General features: G+C 36.9%; 1 long non-coding RNA gene across 4 annotated transcripts in view; it reads left to right on the top strand.

Moving 5' to 3' along the window:
- The window catches only part of LOC143273301 (uncharacterized), a 105652-nt gene extending 95210 nt beyond the window's left edge, over positions 1–10442 (top strand). For all 4 annotated transcript variants that reach the window (XR_013051261.1, XR_013051262.1, XR_013051263.1 and 1 more), the window contains one exon: positions 9519–10442. This is a non-coding gene — a long non-coding RNA (uncharacterized LOC143273301). The remainder of the gene's footprint in view (positions 1–9518) is intronic.
- Positions 10443–12674: the final 2232 nt, after the last annotated feature.

Raw genomic sequence — 12674 nt, 5'->3', positions numbered from 1 at the left:
GTTTTAACCATTTTAAAGGTAGAGCTTTTGGTGTCTTTGAAAGATCAGCAGTTGCTGTGCCTTGTTCTTGTACCATTTGGATGACCAGTGGCTGTTCTTTTCAATAATACCTCCTAATATTTCTCTCAGAAACATGTGTTAGTTTATAATTTGTTTCTGAGGTTGGAGGAATGTTAATCTTGGTATTCCATTGTTGTAATAGATCATAGCCTCATAAACTCATAGCTATATTAACCACATATGGTTTTAATTTTCCTCTCTGTCCTTCTGGCCCTATACATTCAACCCATCTGCTTACACTCCCTTTTTAGGTGACCTTGTTTATCACAATTAAAACATTTGACATTATTATTTTTCCTCAAAGCTTTTGATATCACCTCTCCTATCAACATATCATCATGGTCATGAGACTCAATATTAATTGTGTCTCTGATCCAATCCTCCAAAGGTGCTGATCTGACATTTAATGGTCTAATCACCCTCTTGTAATACTTCATTAATGCTCTCAAAAGACAAATATTCAATTATTATCTATCTAGCTTCTGAATTTGGTATCATTCTATTTACTGCTAAAGACAGCCTTTGTAAGAAATTCATGAAGGTTTCTCTCAGGCCTTGAATAACTTTAGTAAATGATTCAATTTTCTTCCCTGCTTCCTCAATTCTGTCCCACACATTCATGGCTGCCATGCAGAATAGAATTAGGGTTTGATTATCGTATTAACATTGTCTTTGTATATTAGTGTAATCGCCTTCTCCAAAAAGCTGATCCTGGGAAATTTCCACACCGTTAGTCCTACATTGTTGTCCTATAGTCTTAACATTCTCCTTAAACCATGTTCTCCTCTATATTTGTGGACTAGCTTCTAGGATAGCTGTAATTAATTCTTTCCAGTCCTGAGGGATAATTCTATTACAAGTTGACCATGAGTTTAACATCTGCTTTACAAATGGAGAATGCATGCCATATGATTCTATAGCTTCTTTAAATCTCCTTAAATATAACATTTACACTGGAATCCAGTTAGCTTGTGAATGCCCTTGAGCATTTGGCAGTTCCTGAAAGGTTATTGGGGTAGATTAAAGTTTGTTGTCTGATAAACTGAGGCTGTTTCTCTGTAACCATATAATTCAATTCTGAACTAGGTTCACCTTTAAATTCTTCTGTCTGGATCTGAATTTCTCTATAATTCATTTTAACAGCTTTTTCTAAAGCTTTTATCTTGGCATTCAAATTGACCTTCTTATTGTTAAAATAAAAAGATCAAGCAAATAATATTCATAATTGATGTTATATACATTCCATCAACATTAATTATCCTCTCATTTAATTGTTCCATTTTCAGACTGCCTAATATGTTATCAAACAGAGACCAAATTCCTTCCATTGTAAAAATGTTTCCCATTTTTTAATGTGGAAAAAAATTTCCTTTTAACATCCCTTTAAGATATCTTAATTGACTTACTAAATCTGTCAATTGCATAGAATAGTACAAGTCCGAGGGATTTTCAAAGCAGCTACCTAGTGTGGTGGCAGTCCAAGATGGAATCCAGAGAGAATTCACCATCCACCCAGAGAAAGAAAGCCAGAGACTTTGGCCACACATGGTAGAGATCTGGCAGCACGCAGCTTTGGCTGAGCTGGGAGGCCTGTAACCCTGTCCTGTAAGGCCACAAACAGCTTTTTAATGAATTCTTTGCCATGTTGGGTGCCAATTGTAGATGAATTTCTAAACTGTCTTATTAATAGAAAACACAGAGCCACATATAGGGGTGAAAACATGAGAGAGATCAGAGGAATAGAAAGAGCTATCATCCAACCTCACTTCACCAACTTTGCAGCTTCCAAAAGCATATACTTTCTGTCTACCCACTCCTATATGCCTTGCTGTTCTGCCATCTGATTTGCTCTCTCTGTCCAGCTACATCACTTCCTCTTCCTGCCCAGCTCTGTCACTTCTTATTTGTCTGTATAGACCTCCAGACTTCCATGGTTAACTAGTGTTGGAATTTAAGGCATGTGCCACCACACCTGGCTCTGTTCCTAGTGTGGCCTTGAACTCACATAGATCCAGAAAAATCCCTGCCTTCCAAGTGATAGAATTAAAAGTTTGTGCTAACATTGCGTGACTTTTATGTTTACTTATAATGGCTAGCTTTTTCCTCTAATAACCAGGCAAGCTTTATTAGAGTACAAATAAAACATCACCACAGAATTGTATGATAAAAAATTCAAGTTGCTGGGCAGTGGTGGCACACGCCTTTAATCCCAGCACTCGGGAGGCAGAGGCAGGTGGATCTCTGTGAGTTCGAGGCCAGCCTGGGCTACCAAGTGAGTTCCAGGAAAGGCGCAAAGCTACACAAGAGAAACCCTGTCTCGAAAAACCAAAAAAAAAAAAAAAAAAAAAAAATTCAAGTCATTGAAGAAAGAAATTTAAGAATCAGAAGATGGAAAGAACTCATATGCTCATAGATAGAGGGCTAATATCCAAAATATATAAAGTATTCTAAAAACAAGATATCAAGAAAACAATAATAAGATTAAAAAATAAGGTTCAAATCTAAGCATAGTATTCTCAAAAGAGGAAATGGATGACAAATATTTCAAGATATGTTCTGCATTCTTAGTTATCAGGGAAATTCAAATCAAAACTACTTGAAATTTCATTTCATATTATCAGAATGCCTAAGATCAATAAAATAAATAACTTTTCATACTGGCGAGGAAGGATATAGAACAAGGGTAACATTCATCCACTGCTGGTGGAATGTAAACTTGCATAGCCACTATGGAAATCAGTCTGGCCATTGCTCAGGAGTATGGGAATTGATCTATCTTAAGATCCGGATATATCACTCCTGGGCATATATCCAAAGGTTATTTCATCCTACCACAGAGAAAATTGTTTAACCATGTTCATTCATGCTCTACTCAGCCAGAAACTGGAAACAACCTAGATGTCACTCAGTAGAAAGATGAATAAAGAAAATGTGGTACATTTATGCAATGGAGTACTACTTGGCCATTAAAAAATAAATTATAAAGTTCACAGGTAAATGGATGGAACTAGAAAAAAAAAATCATTTTGAGTGAGGTCACCCTGATCCAGAGTGCCAAATATGGCATGTATTTGCTTATGTGTAGATACTAGCTGTTCTGTCAAAGATAATCAAGCTATAATCTGTACAACCACAAAGGGTAGGTATTGAGTAAGGGACTATATGGGGGGGGGAAGTAGATCTCATTAGGAAGGAAGAATAGAATAGAAAGTTATGGATGAATTTGGGGCTGAAACATGAGGATCAAGTGGGGAAGGGGATAGAACAGCTGGGCAAGGGAGGGAATATAGGGATAAACATAAAATTAAAGGCTTTTGAAGAGTGGTATGGAAACCTAATACAGTAGAAGCTCCTTAAAATATATACATCTATGAAAGTGATATAAATAAAATTGTCAAATAAGCGAGTAGACAGAACCCTAACTGGCCATCTCGTCCCCAAAAGAACCTTCCAATATCATGGTTAGGTTAAATCTAATTGAGGTTTTGGCCAAAGGGGTCCCATGGAAACCCCCAAACAAGCCAGGCTATTGCTAAGACTATAGGTTGATCTCCATAAACTGACTGGAAGGCCTGATTGCTGAAGATAACAGATATACAATTCATTGAACATGGAAAAGTTGAGCTGGTGCCTACCTACATTGAATCTTCATTCCTACATTCTAGCATCTCTGATAAAGGAACATGCTCTGCACACTACCAAAAGAGAAACACAAACTCAGCTGTAAACCCTTTTTTTTTTTTTTTTGGTTTTTTTGAGACAGGGTTCCTCTGTGTAGCTTTGCGCCTTTCCTGGAACTCACTTGGTAGCCCAGGCTGGCCTCGAACTCACAGAGATCCACCTGCCTCTGCCTCCCGAGTGCTGGGATTAAAGGCGTGTGCCACCACCGCCCAGCTTCAGCTATAAACCTTTTGATCTACAATGGGATCCTGTCCTGCTTGCAATGTATGCTAGGGCAATGGCATCACAAAGCTTGTAGAAGTAACCAACTGTATTTGTCGAGGTTCCCTAGAGTCACAGAACTTGTGGAATGAATCTCTCTCTCTCTCTCTCTCTCTCTCTCTCTCTCTCTCTCTCTCTCTCTCTCTCTCTCTCTCTCTCCATATATATTGGAATGACTTACAGGCTGCAGTCCAAAAATAGTAGTTGTGAATGGAAAGTCCAAGAATTTAGCAGCTTTTCAGTTTTATGAGGCTGAGTGTCTCAGCTGGCAAGGTGAAGGTAAACCAGCAAAAAATGAATGACAAATTCCTTCTTCCATTGTTCTTATATAGGCTTCCAGCAGAAGGTGTGTCCCAGATTAAAGGTGTGCCTTCCCGCTTCAATATCTAGATTAAAGGCTTGTGTCATTCTGCCTCAGGATCTAGATCAAAAGCCTGTGTCTTCCAGCCTCACCATCTGAATCACAGACATGTAGTCTTCCTGCCTCAAGATTTAGACCACAAGTGTGCCCTCCATTTCTGTATTGTAGTTCATTCCAGATATAGTCAAGTTGACAACCAAGAATAGCCATCACACTAAACAATGTCTGGTTTGCCTGAAGGCCAGCTTAATGAGACTGAACTCATACCTTACTGCTTGGGTGACAAATAACCTGAGATTAGATAGCCCAGGAACCTAGAGTAAAATTAAATACTACTGTTCCAAAAAACACATACAAAATTGTAACAATAAAGTGACTGTTAAATATATTCTGCTATAATCATAAGATCAGTGCCTTGCTCAGCCACCATCAGGGAAGCTTCCTCCTGTAGCAGATGGAAACAAATATAGAGATCCACAGCCATACATTTTCGGAAAGAGTGAGAGACCTTGGAACATTCAGTCCTAAAAGCAATGTCTCCATGAAATCCATCCCCTCTGTAATCAAGGAACCCTGCAGAAAAGCATGACAAAAGAATATAAGAGCCAGAGGAGATGGGGGAACCAAGAACACAAAGCCCTCTAAATCAACATGATCAGTACACAGAGACTGAGGCAGCATGCACAGGGCCTACATGAGTCTGTACCCACTGGGGTCCTAAAGCTGAAAGAAGTGGACACATGCTTTCATCCTTATCCCAAAAGCAATCTCCAAATGATAACCACTTGAAAAAGAAAATTTACATTTCTCCAAAAGTGTCTCACTGGGGAAACAAACTACTCTCAAGGGCAGGCTGCATTCCCAGCACTAGAAAGCCAACAGAAAATGAACTCAACAGCATCTTTAGAGGTACTTTGTCTCAGAATATTGTGTTAGGGCACTTCCATTCTCTCTCTCTCTCTCTCTCTCTCTCTCTCTCTCATATATATATATACACTCTACAGGTCCTTGGTGTATATTTTATGTTTTCCAATGTAGTGCTTTTATGGAATTCTTGAGATCACAAATGAATTACTGTTTATTGAGCCTTCTCTTTGGTTGTTTTCCTTCTGATTATTTGTTTTGTCCAAATCTGATATGTTAGTTTTTGTTTTATATTTTATATTTTATTATTATCCCATAGAAGCCCATTTATTTCCTAATGAGATATGGAAATGGGGGCAGAACTGGAATGGAGGAGAGGTGGGGAGAAGCTGGGAGGAATAGAGGAAGGGGAAACCATAATCAGGATATAAGTGAGAAAAAAATCCATTTTCAATAAAAGTAAAAATAAATAAGAAAAGGCTGAGCAAAAATCATGTGGTAGAAGTGTGTGTGTGTGTCCATATCAATGATGAAATCCTGATAACTGAGTGGACCAGCTGATTGTCTTGTCTGATTAAAAGCCCAAATTATTAAAATACAACTCATACCTCACACAACTCATCTATTTGTAGAGTGTATGATCCATTTGTTTTTGCAAACTCAGTTTTCAACTGTCACCACAGTCAATTTTAGAACATTTTATAGTCCTCACAGAGAAATTCTATACCTATCAATCATCACTCCTCACTTTCCAGCCCTTCTCCCTGAGCATCTCAGGAACTACTAATGTGCTCTCAGTCTCTAGTGTGAAAACACTAATGGGATCATATAATACATGGTCACTTGTAACTGGCTTTTTAAAAAAGTAGTACAAATTTTAGGGTCCATTCATGATGTAGCATTGTCTGTACAACATTTTTCTTACTGTTGCCCAATATTATGTTATATCAACCTTCCATTAGTAGCAATGCTACTATAAGAATTTATGTAAAATATTTTATTTTTTCTTGTACATCTTTAGGAGCAGAATTATGTTGTCATAGCATAGCTTTTTCTTAATCACTTTGTTTGGAAGACTATCAAACTGTTTTCAATGGTTACTGTCCCATTTATGAATGCATCAGATTATGGGGGTGTTAGTTTCTCCCATTATCACCAGCACTGATTATCATCTGTGTTCTCAGTTGAAGCCATCCTGGTGGGTAGGGGGTAGGATATTATTGTGTGTTAATTTGCAAATACCTGATCATGAATCAGGTTGATCTTTTTTCATGTTTTTACTGTGATCATTTGCAAATCTTCTTTGGCTATATGTCTATTTAGGTCTTTCGTCCACTTTTAATTAAATTAATAATTTTTAAATTATTTAGTTGAATCTTTATTGGCATTTATTGTGTGAAAAACTCATTCATTGACTGAAATACAATTGCCTAATATCTTTGACCATAACTTTCCTTAGGTCAGTGGCTCCCAACATGACTGGTTATTAGATATAATAGAGAAGGTTTTCTTGTTTGCTTACTTTTAAAACATACTTAATTTATATTAATTGTATAAATAATGAATTTTATTGTGACATCTTCATACATGTATTTGAAACACTTTGATCATATTTGCTCTTCCTACCATCTTTTTTCCCTTCCCTTCTCCATCACATTTCATCACAAATAGTCCCCCTTTTACTTTTGAGGGTTTTTTTTCTTGTAGATTTCAATTATGAGAAATAATACACAATAATTTCTTCCTAGTTTGTTTTAATACAATGATGGCTCTATACAATTTCTTACAAATGACATCTTTATTCATCTCAGTGATATTCATTTATCATACTTTATGCATTTTGGTGGGTACCTAGGCTAACTGCATATCTTTGATGTTGTAAATAGTGATGCAATTTACAATTTACATGGGTAGACACATATCCATGCAGTAAGCCGACTTCAATTCCTTCAGGTATGTTTAGGCATGGTACAGCTGGGTCACATGGTAGTTCTATTTTTCATTTAAGATTTTCATAGTATATGTAATAATTTATATGCTTACAAGCAGCATATAAAGCATCTAAAGGGGAAACCTTAAAAAAATAACATTTCGGATTTGGTTAGTCCAATCCAGCAGGACTGGAAAAAGTTTAGGAATTTGTATTTAAGATTTATTTACTTATTTTTTAGAAACTTTAGGCAGTGGTGGTACTTGCCTTTAATTCTAGTAGTTGGGAGGCAGAGTCAGGTGGATTTCTGAGTTTGAGGCCAGCCTTGTGTAGAGAGCAAATTCCAGGATAACAGGGTTAACACAGAGGAACCTGGTTCAGATAAACAAACAAAACAACAACAACAAATCCCCAAAATTTTATTCTAAAAAACTTTCAAATAATTAAATATATCACACACAAAGATTAAAAAGACCCAAAGTCTATACAACCCAATGAACTTTCATATAGTTTGGTATTTAGAATGGAAGCTATAGAGTTTCATATTAAATTTTGCACTTTAAGTAAATGCACTTATCTACCACTAAAACAAACAAACAAACAAACAAACAAACAAACAAAACCATGACAAAATAAGAACTAGAAACACAAATAACTTTATATCTTCTTAGTTTTATTTTATGTGTATGAGTGTTTGCTTTCATGTATGTGCATACCACATACATGCTTTATTCCTGCAGAAGCCATAAAATGGCATCAGAGACCCTGGACCTGGAGTTACAGATGGCCATAAGCTGCCATGTGGGTGCTGGGAACGAGTTTGTATTCTCTGCAAGAGAAACAAGTGCTTATCTCTGCAGTGCTAGGAATTTGTCCTTAAGATTAAATTATCCAGGAGACACTATCAGTCAGTTACATTTGGTATCACTCTTTGGACCCATGTATTTTTTGGTGAGGTGACGTTAAGAATAAAGGTTTTTGGCTCAAAGGCACTGTAGACAGAAGTTCTCTGATCCCACCTGGCCCCAAGGTCCAGACAAATCTCTCTTTCCCATGGTCCTGCAGCCACTAATAAAATAATCATTCAGAGGCTTATATTAATTACAAACTGTATATCCTATGGCTTCAGCTTCTTGCTAGCTAGCTATTTCATCTTAAATTAACCCATTCCTATTAATCTATATGTTGTCACATGGCCATCTCATTACCAGTCTACTCATCTTCTTGCTCCTTCAGTGGTGGGCTGGCAGCTCCCCTGACTCTGCTCTTTTTTTCTCTGTATCTCTGCTTGGATTTCCCACCGGGCTATAAGCTTTCTTGCCATAGGTCAAAACAGCTTTATTCAGTATCCAATGGGAGCCACACATATTCATAGCATACAGAAAGACATCCCACAGCAAGGCACAGAAAATATATCAAAATCATAAAAGAAAACTTTCCCAACCTAAAGAAGGACATGCCTATAAAAGTATAAGAAGCTTACAGAACACCAAACTGACTGAACCAAAAAACAGAGTCCCCTCACCACCTATCAGAATACTAAACACAGAGGATAAATAAAGAGTATTAAGAGCTTCAAAGGAAAAAGCCAAGTAACATATAAATGCATACATTTCAGAATTAACCCAACTTCTCAATGGAGACTCTAAAAGCCAGAAGGGCGTAACTAGATGTGTTACAGACACTAAGAGACCAAAATGCCAGCCCAGACTACTATATCCAGCAATACTTTCAATCATCATTTAGGATAACAGGGCCAGCCAAAGAAACACACCCTAAACCTGGAACCATAGCCAGCCAAAGAAACACCCTAACCCTGAAACCAGAGCTAAAGAAATACACTCTGCCCCTGAACAACTCAGCACCAAAACCAACCAATCCCTGAGCATAAAATTCAGCCAACCTGTGAGCTCAAGAATTAAAATCTGATCAATTCCCACACTGAAAATCTTCCCCTGGAAAAGCTCCATCCCTACGAAGCCCTACATAAGCCCTGTGCCTGGTCAGTTGGGAGCTGCCTTTTTCCACCCTGGCAGAGGCATCCACTCTCCTGGATTCCTCCCTCCCAATAAATCCCTTGAATGAGTTTTGGGTGAAGACTTTCTTTGACAGGAGTGAAGCAGAATCTGCTGAGAAACTCCCTAGTGGAGCATATCAGAGAAGTAACAATGGAAGAAACCCCTTCCTAGAGCAATTAAATAACCTAATGTCTATTGTAAAAAAAACATATTGCTCTGGATGATAGAACAGCTATAGAAGAGAATAAAAAATCAGGAGAAATTATAAATCAAAATTGATAAATATTAGGTTTGGAACCTCCCAAAGTTAGAGTTGGTGAAGGGTTTTGATTTTGTCTTACAGCAGAATGAAGGCTAAGGAATCTGAACACTGGACTGGAAGCATGAAACATCTGAAGAAAAAGGACAAATCATCCAGAAAAAATGTCCCAAGAAAAAGAGTAAATTGGCCTATTGGTATATCACATATCTAAGAGGATAAAATTTCATGTCTTCATATATGTTTGTGCTGTTCTCTATTGTTACATAATACAAATGGTCTTTGTGTAGTCCTAGTTCAATTAAAAATTAAAGCCGGCTTTGGAGTTGGAGTGTGGCTCTCTTCTTCTCTAAACCCAAGCATGCTTCTTAAAAGAAAATGCAAAATCTATACCATGTTAGAAGAGCCACCTGATATGGCACAGAAGAAAAACCACAATTAAGGGACTGTTTTGTTGCCACTAATCTCATAATTGTATTGTACCTATACAGCTCATTTAACAATGTAATGCAAATTGCTAATCCTTGAAAGTTATTATCAACTAACTAGGATATAAAAAAAAATGCAAGTTAGTATTGAGTCACCTATTATAATCGAAGATGTAATCAGGTTAGGTATTTTTTTAAGGTCAAACAGATATATTCTAGATAGACAGGTCATGTTCAAATACTTCAGAGATTTACATAACATGGCATTTAAGATATTCTAATAACACAGATTCTGTTCTCATGACAATGAGACATGTCTGCTCCTGGCAGCACCAACCTACTTCAGAGAAGATGATGAGCATTGTAGAAACTCCATATGAAGCTTACTTTCATTATGGAAAGTTAGCCACTGGGCAAGAAAATGCCCTTGCCTTGACTGCTGACAGTATGATGTCCAAAATGGACAAGTAGCACCCAAAAGAAAGGACTGCTGAACCTTGCCAAGACAAGGTAGTAAGGCCCTTTAGAAATCCTGCTTCACAGATGAGTCTGTCAGATATGCTAGGCAGAACATGGATGTCCCAACATTGCAGAGAAATCTTGGTCCAGGCAGCCAGCTGTTTCTGTCATTTCTCACATTTTTTGGAACTTACTTGTTTGTACTTCCTGTTTATTTAGGTAGTACTATTTCCTTCTTGGGTCTTTGAGGGAGTGGAATTACAACTTAGGTAGTTACAGTTTTTCTTGTTAACAAATTCAGAAAAGAAACTCACTAAATAGGTGTAATGTGTATAAGTTTCAAAGACATTAAAAGATAGTTTTTGGTTGGTAATATAAATTAGGCTAGAAAGTGAATTAGGTAAAACATTTTGGACTCACCAAAATAGGATAAATAATTGAGTTTTTTGTCTGAATTTGTCAAATGTTAATGGACTGTATATTGTTAATGTAATTATTGACTGCATATATTGAATACACTTATTGTATTTGCTGTATATAGTTTTTCTTATATTAGTCATAAACTTATTTTATTATTTTAGACAAAAAGGGGGAAATGTGGTGGTCTATTGTATATCCTAATAAACTTGCCTGAGGACCAGAGGACAGAGCAAGCCACTAAATTAGACACAGAGGTTAGGTAGTGGTGGCACAACCTTTAATCCCAGCACTTGAGATCTCAGGCCTTTGCTTGGTGAGCACACATGGCTCTAATCCCAGGAAGTAATAAGGCAGTGCAGAGAAAGGCATATATGGCATGAGGAAAGAGGAACTCACTCTCTTTAGGCTGAAGATTTTTTAGAGGTAAGAACAAGTTGCTGGCTGTTTGCTTCTCTGACCTTTCAGCTTTCACCCTGATATCTGGCTCTGGGTTACTTTTTTTTTTTAAATTAAAAGACCATCTAAGTTTTGAACAACAGTTGGGAAAAGATTTCCAATCAAATGGACCTAAGAAGCAAGCTGGTGTAGCCATACTAATATGTAAGAAAATAAACTTCAAACTAAAATTAATCAAAAGAGATGGAGAAGGATATTTCATATTATTCATCAAATGAAAAATCCATCAAGATGAAGTCTTGATTCTGAACATTTGTGCCAAAATACAAGGGCACCTACATTTGTAAAAGAAACATTACTAAAGCATAAAACACACATCAAACCCCAACCAGTAACAGTGGGAGACTTCAATACCACACTATCAACAGTGGACACGTCTGCCAAAGAGAAAGTAAACAGGGAAATAAGGGAACTAACATGTTAAGGCTCAAATGGGCTTAACAGACATCTTTAGAACATTTCACCCAAACACAAAAGCATATACCTTCTTCTTAGCACCTCATGGAACCTTTCTAAAATTGATAACATACTTGGTCACAAAAGAAATCTCAACAACAACAACAAAAGAGAATAAGCCCCTGTATGTTATCAGAGCACCATGGCTGAAAGTTAGAGTTCAACAACAACACAAATGACAGAGAGTCTACAAACTCATGGAAACTGAACAATTCTCCATCGAGTTATCAATGGCTCAAGGAAGAAATAAACAAAAAAAGATTTCCTAGAATTCAATGAAAATGAATGCACAAACATACCCAAACTTATGGGACACAATAAAAGTAGTGCAAAGAGGAAAGTTCATAGTACTAAGTGCCTACATAAGGAATTTAGAGAAATCTCACACTAGTGACTTAACAGCACTCTTGAAAGCTCTAGAACAAGAACAAGCAAGCTCACCCATGAGGTGTTGATGGCAGGGATTTATCAAATACAGGAATGAGATCAATAAAATAGAAACAAAAAGAACAATACAAAGAATCAATGAAACCAAGAATTGGTTCTTTCAGAAAATCAACAAGATAAACAAAACCTTATCGAAACTAATCAAAAAGCAGAGAGAGAGAGAGACAGAGAGAGAGAGAGAGAGAGAGAGAGAGAGAGACAGAGAGAGAGAGAGAGAGAGAGAGAGAGAGAGAGAATATCCAAATTAACAAAGTCAGAAATGAAAAGCGGGACATAACAATAGACACTGAGGAAATCCAGAGAATCATTAGGTCATACTTCACAAACCTGTACTCCACAAAACTGGAAAATCTAAATGAAATGAAAAATAATCTGAATAGGTACCATGTACCAAAATTAAATCAGAACCAGATAAACAATTTAAAAATACCCATAACCCCTAAGGAAATAGAAGTGATCATTAAAATTCTCCCAAGCAAAAAACAGCCAGGTCCAGTGGTTTCAGTGCAGAATTCTACCATAATTCCAAAGAAGAGTTAATATCAATACTCCTCAAATTATTTCACATGATAGA

The sequence above is a fragment of the Peromyscus maniculatus genome, chromosome 5, assembly GCF_049852395.1.
Source record: "Peromyscus maniculatus bairdii isolate BWxNUB_F1_BW_parent chromosome 5, HU_Pman_BW_mat_3.1, whole genome shotgun sequence".
Taxonomy (NCBI): Eukaryota; Metazoa; Chordata; class Mammalia; order Rodentia; family Cricetidae; genus Peromyscus; species Peromyscus maniculatus.
Note: the sequence above shows the minus strand (reverse complement) of the source record. Positions and strands in the feature narration are given on the sequence as shown.